At 40.4% G+C, this 13,493-nt stretch overlaps 1 pseudogene; it reads left to right on the forward strand.

Moving 5' to 3' along the window:
* The first annotated feature begins 2,246 nt into the window (after nt 1–2,246).
* LOC102490554 (dnaJ homolog subfamily C member 2-like) overlaps nt 2,247–13,493 on the forward strand; it is a 63,340-nt pseudogene continuing 52,093 nt past the window's right edge.

The raw sequence follows: 13,493 nt of genomic DNA on the forward strand, positions 1-13,493 counted from the left end.
GCTGTCTTTGTGTTGAGCACACATGCCTTATAGCAAAAACCTCTCAAAAAAAAAAAAAGGCATTTAATCCCACCCATCATCCTTTTAGTTTCATTTAAACAAGAACTATAGACTTCCTAAAAAGTGTCAGCAAAGCAAACAGGAACACTCAATTTAGAAAGATGTCACATTTATCTATATTTATCCTCATCAAAAGAAGAAAAGTTTCTTATAGCACACCCAAGTGTGCAGCTGCTAATACTTTTGAAAAATCCCACCTACTTGCTGTGTCAAAGCCTTGAGATGCAAGCCCTGCCAAAGACCTGCTTCCTTCCCTCCTTAAATGGGACCAGCAGTTGGCATAATGGCTATGTCACTGGACTCCCACGTAGTGGACTACAGTTTGAGTCCTGGACCTGGTGGCTTAAACTCATGCTGGGTGTGTGTGCGTGCATGCCCAAGATCCCGAGAGGAGAATGGAGGAGAAGGGATTGCAACGTGACCATCCCCCCCAGTGGGTGACTTTTTGCTTTCTGTCTCTCTGTCTGTCTCTGTCTGGCGAGCGCACGCGTCCTATAGTAAAAACCTCTCAAAAAAAAAAAAAAGAGAAAAGAAAGAAAGGAAGAAAGAAAAACAAACAAAAAAAGAACTCGGTCAGAACCAGATACTACAGAAACACTACTGAAGCCTGACAAGGACTTCTGCTAGGATATTAGCCCAGAGCCTGCCTGACAAACCTCGGATGGATGCCACTGTCATAAGTGACCCTGGCAGCCAAGGATAATTGTCCCAGAGCAGCTCCCCTCCTCTCCCACTTGGGGTTTTTGCCTTAAAATCCACCAGAGGATTACAAAACCTGGTGAATGTGTTCAGGGCCACCTGCAATTTGTCCATCCAGGCTTCATGCTGGCTGCAGTCCTCATATGTATGCCTTAATAAACTTCTTTTGTTTTACATACTTTGACTCAATTTACCTTTTTAGGTTTGGCAAAAATAACAAAAGACACAACTCTAGCAAGTACCCTCCCTGTAAGTCCTTAGCTCATTATTTCTTCTGAACCTGCTATCCAGGGTGTTTTGGAATACCCAACCATCCATGTTGTAGAGGTGAAAGCACAGATCATGCATTTGTTTTGCCTGAAACAAAATCTATATATTCATAGATAATTACATTAGGCAAGAAGTCATGGCAGTTTGTTATAGGCGATGTAGCATGATTGTCATAAACATTATTATTATTTTTCTTGTGTAAAATTTCCTATATAAATGTACTGAGAAGTTTGGTTGTGAGAAGTGACACCATAGAAGAACAACTAAGAGTTCCTCAGCTCTTCGGCCAGGTCCTGGGTGACGCCAAGCCAAGTTACGAGGCTCCTAGGGGGAGGTAGACCTGGTGGCAGCACTAGGTGCCTTCTGCCAGGGTCTTGAACAGGGCAGTTGTGGGCTGCCCTGGCACCATCATGCTGCTCCTACTGCCATGGACAGCCAGGGCACCACCATTACCCACACTTTGACCTCTGGAACTGGAGGGTAAGAATGCATTACTGGGGTCAGCAGATGGTGTAATGGTTGCATCACTGGACTCCCACATAGTTGACTACAGTTCAAGTCCCGGACCCGGTGACTTAAGACTCACTTCAGGCACATGTGCGTGCGTGCCCCAAATCCTGAGAGGAGATGGAAGAGAAGGGATTGTGGCATGGTGGTCCACCTGGGAGGTGATTTCTCACTTTATGTCTCTTTGTTTCTCTGTCTGGCAAGTGTACACACCCTATAAGAAAAATCTCACTCTCTAAAAAAGAAAGAAAGAAAGCATTATCAGGGGCCAGTAGGTGGTGTGGTGGTTAAGGCACTGGACTTCAACATGGTGGACTGTGCTTCCAGTCCCAGACCTGGTGGCTTGCTTTCTCACTTTCCCTCTATCTCTCTGTCTCTCTCTGGTGACCACATGTGCCCTATAAAACACTGAAATAATAATAATAAATGAAACTAAGTAAATACTATTTTTTAAAAAAGATCATTGCCAGAGGAATCAGAAGATGAAGAGTTACAGTTACAAGAGTTCCTCATTCTGAAAACACTTGATCCCGAAGACTGGAAGAACTAGGATCATTATGCAGTTCTTGAACTTGGCCATGTAAGAAACAAAGCTACACAGAGACAGATCAAAGCAGCTCATAAAACATCATCCAGATACATGGGAAGCAGCTGGTGAACCCATAGGAGAAGATAATAACTACTTCACTTGCGTAAAGAAAGCTTATGAAATGTTATCTGATCCAGCGAAAAGATGAGCATTTGAGAGTGTAGATCCTTTTGATAACTTAGTTCCTTCTAAAAGTAAAACAAAAGTACAGTTTTTTAAAAGTGTTTTCCCTAGTGTTTGAAAGGAATTTCAGATGGTCAAATAAAAAATACTTCCTAAACTCGGTGATATGAATTCGTCATTTGAAGATATAGATGCATTTTATTCTTTTTGGTATAACTTTTTTTTTTTTTTTTTTTTTTGAGAGAGATCTTTGCTATAGGGCGAGTGCACTTGCTGGGGACACAGAGAGACAGAAAGCAAGAAATTACCCCCTGAGGTGAATGGCCAAGCCTCAATCCCTTCTCCTCCATTCTCCTCTTAGATTTTGGGCACTCATGCACATGCACCTGGCATGAGTTTTAAGCTGCCAGGTCTGGGACTCAAACAGTGGTCAACTACGTGGGAGTCCAGTGATGTAACCATTACACCATTTGCTGGTCCCTCTTTCTGGTATAATTTTCACTCTTGGAGAGAATTTTCCTATTTAGAGGAAGAAGAAGAAAAGCAGAATGCCATAGTGAGTGGAGATGGACTGAAAAGCAGAACAGGGCAACAAGGGCAGAAAGAAAAAAAGAGCAAAGAAACAGGATAAGAATGTTAGTTTACAATGCATATAGTTGTGATCCAAGGCTAAAAAATTTAAGGAAGAAAAAGCCTTTAGGAAAGAAGCAGAAAAGAAAGCAAAAGCAGAAGCAAAATGGAAGGAGCAAGAAGCTAAAGAAAAACAAAGACAGCCTGAATTAGAAGCTACTTAATTAGCTACGGGAAAGGTAAAAGAAGTTAGACAGCAAGCATTATTGGCAAAGAAAGATATCCAGAAAAAAAAAAGCCATTAACTAAGAAAGATAAAAACTTCAAAACTCATGCAAGTCCTGGAATCAATTTTCTGGCAATGAGACAGAGCATGGAAGTGGGGAAACTTTGTGACGAGCTTGAACTAGTAAGTTTACTAGTTTACAGTGCTTGAATGAAACACTTACATTATTTACAAAAGAAGTAGGAAAGGCTTCTTTGGAAAGCAAATAGAAGAAATAAATGAGCAAATTAAGAAAGAGGAAGCTGAGACTCATGTGACAAGCATCCGGGAACGCGGAGAAGTAACTGGCGAAGGTGGACATTGCAGGGAGCAGCCAGACCTGAGCAACACAATCGTGACCTTTAAAGACAAGTGGGAAAAAATAGAGCGGTAAGACCTTTGTGGGACTCAGATACGGTTTATTACCTGTTGATGATGACGTGTATAGTGGTCTCAGCTGGGCTGGACTGAGCTGTATATCATGCTGGGTAAAGTCTTTTTATAATCTGAAGGTAAAAAAAAAAAAAAGACAAGTGACCATACGGTACTTGTGCTGACGCTGCACAGCGAGGGAAGGCTCTAACAAGGATATGATCTGTCTTTCTTTTATTTTGCACTGCATGGCGGTGTCAGTTAAAGGAAGCTGTGTGTCAGCCAGAGAAGGCCAGGGGAGGGTTGTTTAGAAACGCAAGATGCAAGACGCTCCACAGCTCCATATGCTGCAGTCTCTGGCCTCGGGCCTTTAGCCAGAGCTGGGACTCTAACCTAGACCTCCCAAGTGATCCTGGCCAGGGCGCACAGAACCTTAGCAGTTCACACCACCAATTGGGCCTGCCCTTTTTGTTCTATTATAGTAATTTTGTTTGGGATTTTGAACCTGCATCTGTGTCTAAGATATTGTCTCCCCCTGACCATCTCTGCCTCTGGTCTTGAAATTCCACCAGATGAGCTTTACAAATTGCCACTCTTCTAATATGAATAATTTTTAATTTTTAAGGCATTTTTAATGCCCCTCCCTTTTTTAGAGAGAGATTTTTGTCATAGCGTGCGCTAGCCAGAGAGACAGAGACAAAGAGACAGAAAGTGAGGGACCAGCAGTTAGCATAATGGCTATGTCACTGGACCCACGTAGTCGACCACAGTTCGAGTCCTGGACCCGGTGGCTTAAACTCACGCCAGGCGCATGTGCGTGAGTGCCCAAGATCCTGAGAGGAGAAGGGATTGTGGCATGGCCATCCCCCCTGGGGGGTGATTTCTCGCTTTCTGTCTCTCTGTCTCTGTCTGTCTTTCTGGCAAGCGCACGTGCCCCCTAAAGAAAAAAAAATAAAAAAATAAAAAAACCTCTCAAAAAAAAAAAAAAAAGAGAGACAGAAAGTGAGAAATCACCCCTACACACATGCACAGGGGAAATGACTGCACTGCAACCCCTTCTCCATTCTCCTCTCAGGATCTTGGGCACACATGCACAGGTACTTGGCATGTGTTTTAAGCCACCAGGTCTAAGGCTTGAATCGTGGTTAACTATGTGGAAGTACAGCGATATAACCATTATGCCTTCTGCTGGTCCCTTTAATGCCCTATTTTAAGGTCATTTAAAAAATATCACTTCATTCTTTTTTTTTTTTTTAAGAGAGATTTTTGCTATGGGGCACATGTACTTACCAGAGAGACAGAGGAAGAATTCACCTCCCAGGAGGGATGGCCATGACACAATCCCTTCTCCATCATTCCCCTCTGGGGACTTTGGGTATGCATGCACATATGCTTGGCATGAGTTTTAAGGCACCGGGTCCGGGACTCAAACTGTTGTTGACCACCATGTCAATCAGTCCAGCGACATAACCATTACACCATCTGCTGGTTCCTCATTTCATTCTTTTTATTACTAGTAGTAAAATAACCAGAACTAAAATTAGAAAAGTGATTTAGTATGATGCTTGGAATTATTATAGTTTTGATATTATCTCATTGATCATTTTCACTTATTATTAGTCCATGTCGGTAAGTCAATAATACTTTCATTTTAAACTTTGGTTGACACTGGCAAATGACTACAGTTGGAAGAAGGAAAATTGTTAAAATTATATACCATTGAATCACTGACCAAATAACAACCATGCATTAAATGTTTGTTGAAAGAGGGTTTGACTAGCATATCCTGTGTGAGTAACGGCATTTCATGGCAAAGAAAGGTGATATTTGAGTCTCAGACGAATGACTTTTCCTTCAGAGGAACTGGTAATCCTTTTAAGAGTGAGAATTAGTTCACAGCATCGATAATGGGCAGCAGCAAACTAAGTAGCATTTTTTCTTAGAAGAAAGATCGGGTTAGGCCTTCCTTAAACAAACCAGTATGTACTCACTGCATAAAATGGAACCACACAGTGAGTTATTTGTAACTCATAATTAAGAAATTACTCACAATTTAGAGTCCTTGTCTCCCTGGTCTTTGACGCCTCCATGAACTCGGATGCTGTATGGTTTCACGCCTTCTCAAGTGTGGATGCCAAGATCTAGACTACCAGTAGGAGGAGGCCTTCGTGTTGGCTACAGATCTAAGCTACATGCTCCAACTTTGCAAAGCAAAAAAAAGGGGTAATAAAGTTTAAGGCACGCTTGGTTTTTATCCTCTTTATAGCCTAAGTTTAGAATTTGTAGTGGAAGAAAGCTGAGAAACTAGGCCTCTGGGGATCTAAGGGACTTTATAACACTGCCTCAGCAAACCAGAGGAATTTTCTGAGCCATTTGGCATGTTAAAATTCTTCCTTAAACTCTGAGTATATGGACTTAGTAAATGATTAAGAAATAGTTTAGAAAGTACGGAGTAGATTATTCTATTTCCATGTTATAAGAATGATTTATGTAAGATGTAATGAGAATACAGAACAAGCACATGCTCGTAATATTTTATGCTTTATTATGCTAGTTTTTACATACCTATTATCTTTTCTATCTCTGTTAGAGAATAATGGAAATATGCCTCTGGGAGGTGTGTAGTGGCCCAGTGACTGCATGCCTGTGATCCAGGTGACTGAAGCTAGGGGATGATTATGGTGCGAAGGCCCTGTTGGGGATACCTGTTTTCTCTTCCTTTTTGTCATTCATAAAAGAAAAAAAATAAATAAACTTAAGAAAAAAAGAAACATACCTCTTTGTGCCTTAAGAGGAAAGAAAAAGTTAACGTGGAATAAAATAATTATCAATCAGCTTGTGTATAAATGAGATAAACAAAACATCTAAGGGGAGAACCAGCAACCAGGTCATACCCATGGACATTTATTTGCCTTTCCTAGGCTAGGGACTCTGACCTGTAGCTATCAGAGCCTAGTGTTAATGGATAGTCAGACCCTTGGATATTTTGTTACTAGGACATTGGGAAATCTTCGTAAGGACGCCTGCCTGAGTTGGATGTACTGAGAGAAACTAGTATTTTGTATGGAATGTCAGTAAATGGATATTATTTTGGCCAAAATTTGAGGTTGCGAGAAAGCCCAATGGAGTAAAATGGAAACAGAGCAAGGACTCCCTACTGTATTTTCTAAGGTTCTTGAAAAACAAGGTCCATTTACATTGTAATGGCCCAGAGTAAGGAGTACAATCTTCAGACTTTGGTTATGATAAGGACCGACAGGGACCGTGAGGGAGGGCCTTTTGACCTCTGAGACTCTCACTTAAAGGAAAGATAAGGTTTTCATTTCAGTAGGTAAGATGTTCTGGAGGCTAGAAACTGCTGGTTGTGAGCTCAAAGACCCCAGGCTGAATGGCTCCAGAAACCTGCTGAGAAATTTGATAATCTAAGGCCTCACCAATCAAGAATGCCCAGAGATGATCACGCCCTCTTGAATCAATCACTGAACTGATCATGGACCTGGGACCCTAATTTTGCCCTTAAAAAGGCATGTGGGGGACATCTCCGGGAGACCGGGTCTTTTCAGCATGGGCTGCACACTCTCCTTGCTTTGTGCTTTGCAATAAAGCTGTCCTTTCCTTCATGGCACCATGTGCTTATGGCTTAGTTTTATAGCGCTTGGGTGAGCAAACCTGATTTGAGCTCGGTCACAAAACTATAAAGCAAGGAGTCAGGGAAGTTAGTAAAGAAAATCTCTACATTTATATCTGCTATTCAGATCAGCTAGAGCACGTTTCCTCAATCATTCATATAATTTTAAAAATTTATCACTGTCCTCCTCATGTCCCCCCATGGGGCCTTGTCCCCAGTGTGGAGCCGTGACTAGAGGTGGGATGCCCTGAGTCCTGAAGGCAGTTTGGCCCTTCTGCGTCCATGCTGGCCTCTGAAATTGAGGATCAAGGCGGCCTGAGACCCCGACGGCTCCCCTTGGACCTCTAGCAATCTCACTGGACATGCCTCAGGTAACCCTTAAGGTGACAAATAAGAACTAACGATTTTTTAAAAAATAATTTTGATCTGAATCAGAGGTTAAGGTTGTTTCTCCAAAAGTACACTCATAAGGAAAAAAAGGGAAAATAATAGTAAGCAAAAAAAAAAAAGGTGACATAAAAGGAAGGTTACAGTTGTAAAAAATAATTTTAGTGAAAAGGTTAAAAAGAAGGTTTTAACATAGAAAGTATTTTGCATGGTAAAGTTTTTGTCTTCAAGAAAATGGCTAAGGTAAAGGAAAAGGACAAAACCGACGTGTCTACAGCATGCTGTTGGAGGTCTGAGACATGTTGGAAAAGTCTAGGAGTTAAAAATTTAATAAAATTAAAGTGTTGTTGGTAACTATTCTAAAACTGATTGTACTAATATGTTGTCAGTCACAATTCTGGATATGAAGTGCTATATGCAATAGAAATAGCCAAATTTCTTTGTCTATTACATCATTAATGTAATGAACTGCTCTTCTCATTTAGAATCCGTCAAGCTACAAATGGTGGTCTGGACAAAGTCTCTATGAATACTCATCATGACTTACATGAGAGGGAGCCCTAGGTAGACCTCTGAAAACCCCCTGACTGCCATCCTCTCACCATCATTGTCCCATCTCTGCAGGAAGCAGCAGGAGCAGACTTTGGCCCATTCTGCTAACAGCAGTTACGGGTACTTCTTCAGAGGGGGATTGAGACAGGAGTTAGGGGGTGAGGGGTGGGGCCAGCTATGATGCCTAATTACAATAGACTGCCCAATTAGTTTATTGCCCCAGTGCATACCAGGATATTAACCAAAATATCTGGCTGGGTCTATTTGTATTTATGAGGAGTGATAAGAGGGAAATTTACAATCATCTCTGTGTGTCTTCCTTAGGTACCAAGGAAGAAAAACAGTATTTTCCTCGCCTTCCCAGCACCAGGAGCTGGTTGGGAAGAAGGCATTTTCATGGAGGGTCTGGTTGTAACTCCTGATAAATTGTGATGGATGCGACAAGTGTCCTGCTATTCTCTGACACCTGCCTTTTATTGCTAGCTAACTGCCTACCACAGTTGTACTAATTTACATCCCCACCAGCAGCAGGAGGGCTTCTTTTCACTGCAGTGTTGTCAGCACTTAACTCTTAGTCTTCGACATTCTGAGGTTAAACGGTATTATCATAGGAGAGGAGAGTGCTGAGCTGGGTTGTGTAAAATCCTTGCTTCTTTGAGTCCAGACCTATCCTGAGGCACAAAATAAAGCAATAAAAGTAGATAGAAAAGAGAATTTAATAGGAAAGAAAGATTTTAGAAAAGAAGTAGCCCAAAAGACTTTTGGGTGAGCAAGTTGTTGGTAGCAACTGTGTTTGGAACTGGTTAGGTGTTATTTTATTCCTTGAGGTGACAATGAATATTTAGCAGTGGGAGGTCTGGCATAGTACCTGCATTCTTTGTTTGAATTCACAGACTTTCTCCTGCACTTGTGCAGCTCTCTCACAGGTGAAGAATTTGAGGAATTTGATCACCTACTTGTGCATGCCCAGTGTGAATGATGATATTAGGGTGTCTTTATTTGGATGAACTGCCCAATTAGTTTATTGGTACTAAAGAAGAAAAATGGAATCTGCCTCACCTTCCTGGCACCAGGAACTGGGTGGAAAGAAGGTATTTTTGATGGAGGGTCTGGTTGCGATGGATATGACAGGTGTCCTGCTGTTTTCTTAGGGCTGCCCGCTCATTATTAGCTAACTGCCTATCACAGTATCTCACTGTGGTTTTATTTCCATTTCCCTTACGATAAGATATGTTGAGCATGTTTTCATATGTTTTTGGGCATTTATATGTCTTCATTGGAAAGTGGCCATTCAGTTCATTTGCCCATCTTTTAATTGGATTGACTGTTTGTGCAGAGTAAACTGCTTGAGTTCCCTGCCGGTTCTGGTATGAGTCCCTTATCTGAGGCATGGTTTACAAATACATTTTCCCACTATAAGGGTCATCTCCTTATTCCAATGATTGTTCCTTTTCCTGTGCAGAAACTTTTAGTCCGATGTAGTCCCACTTGTCTGTTTGGGGTATTATTGCCTATTTTTTTGCGGGGTCTTATTTAAGAAACGTTTGTCTACTCTGATGTCTCCAAGAGTTTCCCCTGTATTTTCCACAGTAGTTCTATAGTTTGAGGCTTTATGTTTTGATCTTTGATCCAGTTTTGAGTTGATTTTTGTTAATGGTGAGATATAGGGCAACACTTTCATTTTTCTGTGAGTGGATATCCAGTTCTTCTAGCACCATTTGCTGAAGAGATTTTCTTTTCTCCATTAGGTTGGCTTGTATCCTTTGTCACAATCAGTCAAAATCAGTTGGCTGTATGTTTTGGGGTCTATTTCTGGGTTCTCTATCCTGTTCCATTGGTCTATCTGCCTGTTTTTGTGTCAATACAACAATGTTTTGATTATCAAAGTATATATATATATATATACAATTGGAGAGAGACAGAGAGACAGAGAGATGGAAAGTGAGATATTACCCCTCCCAGTGGGATGACCATATCACAATCCCTTTTCCTCCATTCTCCTCTTAGGATTTTCGGCAGACATGCACATGTACCTGGTGTGATTTTTAAGTTGCTGGATCCAAGACTTGAACCATAGTCAGCCGTGGAAGTCCCACACCTTAACCACCATGACACCTGCTGATACCACTGCATCTTTTCAAGTTCATTATCTCTCTTCTCTTCCATCTCTGTTAGCTTTGTCACTATGAACATTCTAAAGCCTTTATCTGACATTTCTGAGTTTCGTTGTATTGCCTGTGGATGAAGAGGAGTGATTTTTTTTTCCCTTGGAGGAAAGGTATTTTTCTTGCTTTCTTACATTTCTTGTGCTCCTGTGGTGATTTCTGGTTATCTGATTGGTTGTATGTTTCTTCCTAATTCTTGAAATAGTTCAATCTGAGCATTCAGAGGTGTGCAGGGAGGAGACCTTCTGCAATTTCTATCCCATTTCCTTTCTTACCCTTTGTGTATTAGATTCAGTGGGAATTGAGGGATATTTTGACCCTAATCGTATTCAGATGTTTGGATACTGTTCACTTAGATTTGTCTCGACACTCAGTGTGTGGAGGCACTCTAGTATGAATCTAGACGGTGAAGTCTCAGCAGAAAATCTTCATTTTTAGTCCCTGAAAGCAATATTTCACAGCTCACGTTCAGTAACCATCTCCCTAGATGTCTTTTTATTTTTTAATTTTTGAGGCTATTATAAGTGGAATTGTTTTCTTTAATTCTACCTCAGTTTATTCATTGTTAATGTATGAAAGTTCTGTCAATTTTTATATGTTGACTTTGTATCCTGCCATTTTCCTGTATTCATTTATCAGTTCCAGGAGGTTTTTGTGGGTTCTTTTGGATTTTCTATGTATATAATCATATCATCTACAAATAGAGATATTGTCACTTCTTCTTTTCCTATTTGAATGCCTTTCATTGTACCCTTTTGTCTGATTGCATTGGCTAGGACTTCTCGTACTATGTTGAAAAGGAGTAGAGAAGGAGGGCAGCCTTGTCATGTTCTTGCTGTTTCTCCATTCAGTATGATGTTATCTATGGGATTGACATGTATGGCTTTTATTGTGTTCAGGAATGTCTTTTTGAGATCAATTTTGCTGAGAGTCTTAATTATGAAGAAATGTTAGATTTTATCAAATGCCTTTTCTGCATCGATTGATATGATCATATAGTCTTTATCTTTCTTTCTGTTAATGCGATGTATTACATTTATTGCTTTGCATATGTTGAATCACTCTTCCATTCCTGGAATAAAGCCTACCTGGTCATTGTGTATCATTTTTTCAATGTGTTGCTGGACACAATGTGTTAGTATCTTGTTAAAAGTTACCTATATAACTTGACTGATTGAAATACAAACAAATTGGCTTCTTTATTGTTACCAGAGATTTAAGTTTATCTTCCTCATAGTTTTTAACTGAGACTAGCCTAGGGCAGAGAAAGAGAATGAAAAAGACTTCTCTGTAGTTTGAATAGATTCATCTGTAAAACTATTTTAATGGGATTAAGAACATGGAAACTTAATCTGATTATGGTATAATTTGGGGCTTTAGGGAAGAGATTAGTTATTAGGTGGTTAGGGCAGGGCTCCCTGATTGAATCCTTGTGGTTTGTAATGACAGCAGAACAGGAGAGAGAAACCTACCTGGAGCACAGACCATGCTATCTGGACATGCCTGCCATCCTCTCTGCTCCTGTTGGCTAGCTTGAGATATAACTGGCTGATACCCACCTCCTGGCTTTAGACTTTCTAGTCATCAGAATCATGAATAAAATAAACCTGTCTTTTTATAAATTACCCAGTTTCTGGTATTTCTGTTAGAAATATGTAGCAGAACGAGAGAGACTTCAAGTAGTGGATTTCTTTCTGTTTTCATAGCAGCCATCTAATCTAAATGGAGATAATAGTTTTGTAATACTAGCACTTCAAATCCTCAGTAAGCTTACTTTTGAATTAGTAAGAACATGAGGAGAGTAAGACAGCAGTATGAAATAATGATAGTCTCAGGAACCACAGCAACTACTGAGGGCCTGCAACTACAACCAAAGCCATGGTAGACTATTTACGTAACAGTCCAAATGAGAAGAGAGAGAAACCACCAGGATAGGGAGATGAAAAACCTGAAGGGTGGTCTTTCTGTATTAACACACTAAGCAATGATATTTAAAATTTTATATAAAAAATCACTGCTGAGACCAGCAGTTAGTGTAATGGCTATGCTGCTGAACTCCCAGGTAGCTGACCATGGTTTGAGTCCTGAACCTGGTGGCTTAAACTCACGCCAGGCGTGTGTGCATGTGTGCCTAAGATCCTGAGAGGAGAATGGAGGAGAAGGGATTGCAGCATGACAATCCCCCCTGGGGGGTAATTTCTTGCTTTCTGTTTCTCTGTCTCTCTCTGTCTTTCTGGTGAGCGCACACGCCCTATAGCAAAAACCTCTCAAAAAAAAAAAAATCACTGCCTAATATTTAAATCTTATTTTTATTTATTTTTTCTAGGTTTTGCCATAGGGTGCATGCACATGAGTGAAAGAGACAGAGATAGAACAAGTGAGAGATCACTCCTCCCAAGGGAGATGGTCACATACAATCCCTTTTCCTCCATTCACCTCTCAGGATTTTGGATATGCACGCGCACATGGCCTGAGTGATTTTCAAGTCACTGAGTCCAGGACTTCAACCTCATTTGGGCATGTGTGAGTCTAGCGCCTTAACAACCACACCACCTTCTGTCACTCTTAAATTGTTAATTATAAACTTTTAAATGTATTTATATAATCTCTCTGGATTTAGGAAATGTAGCCTAATAGCGCCACTATTCTTTTCCTTCAGATATGTTATAAAAGCACAGGTCTTTGGGAAGATCTTAGATCTTTAATCTGTGTGAGTGCAGTTAATTAAGAACAACACTAATATTCAAGAATTTCAAAAACTGGCAGACTAATCATAATTCAAGAAAATAAATACCTTGATTATAGGAAGATATGGAGAAAATATACTTGAATCTGAGGGTTGTGCTAACATTACAAGTTGGATACAGAGACCAAAGATTTTTCTTAAGATGAGTTCACATTCTGATTATATTATTGGAATCATTTTTTTTTTCTCTTTGAAGAAAAAAAAAGTGGTCCCTCTCTCTGGAATGAGTGGAGATCTTACAGTGCAGAGTACTGTTAAGTAGCTATGTTGGACAGAAAGTTCTGGAGCAACCCACGACAATCAAAATATAGGACATTTAACAATCCCAGTGAAAATGAGGGCTTTGGTAGGAAAATTGGAGAAGTAGAGGTGGACGAAAGGGTTGTATGGTTCTAATCTTTCCCAAAAGCCCTGCATTTCTTTTACCATGGGATCACAAATATTCCTAGGTAAGGCATTAATGAGAGGACACAGAAAATCAAAGGCAATTGAGCCAATTGTAGCAAGTGCTGTGCTTGAGGGGGTTTTTATTTAGGAAGATTTCTAAGTCACCTTTAATT

Source organism: Tupaia chinensis, unplaced genomic scaffold (assembly GCF_000334495.1).
Source record: "Tupaia chinensis unplaced genomic scaffold, TupChi_1.0 Scaffold138235_1, whole genome shotgun sequence".
Lineage (NCBI taxonomy): Eukaryota > Metazoa > Chordata > Mammalia > Scandentia > Tupaiidae > Tupaia > Tupaia belangeri.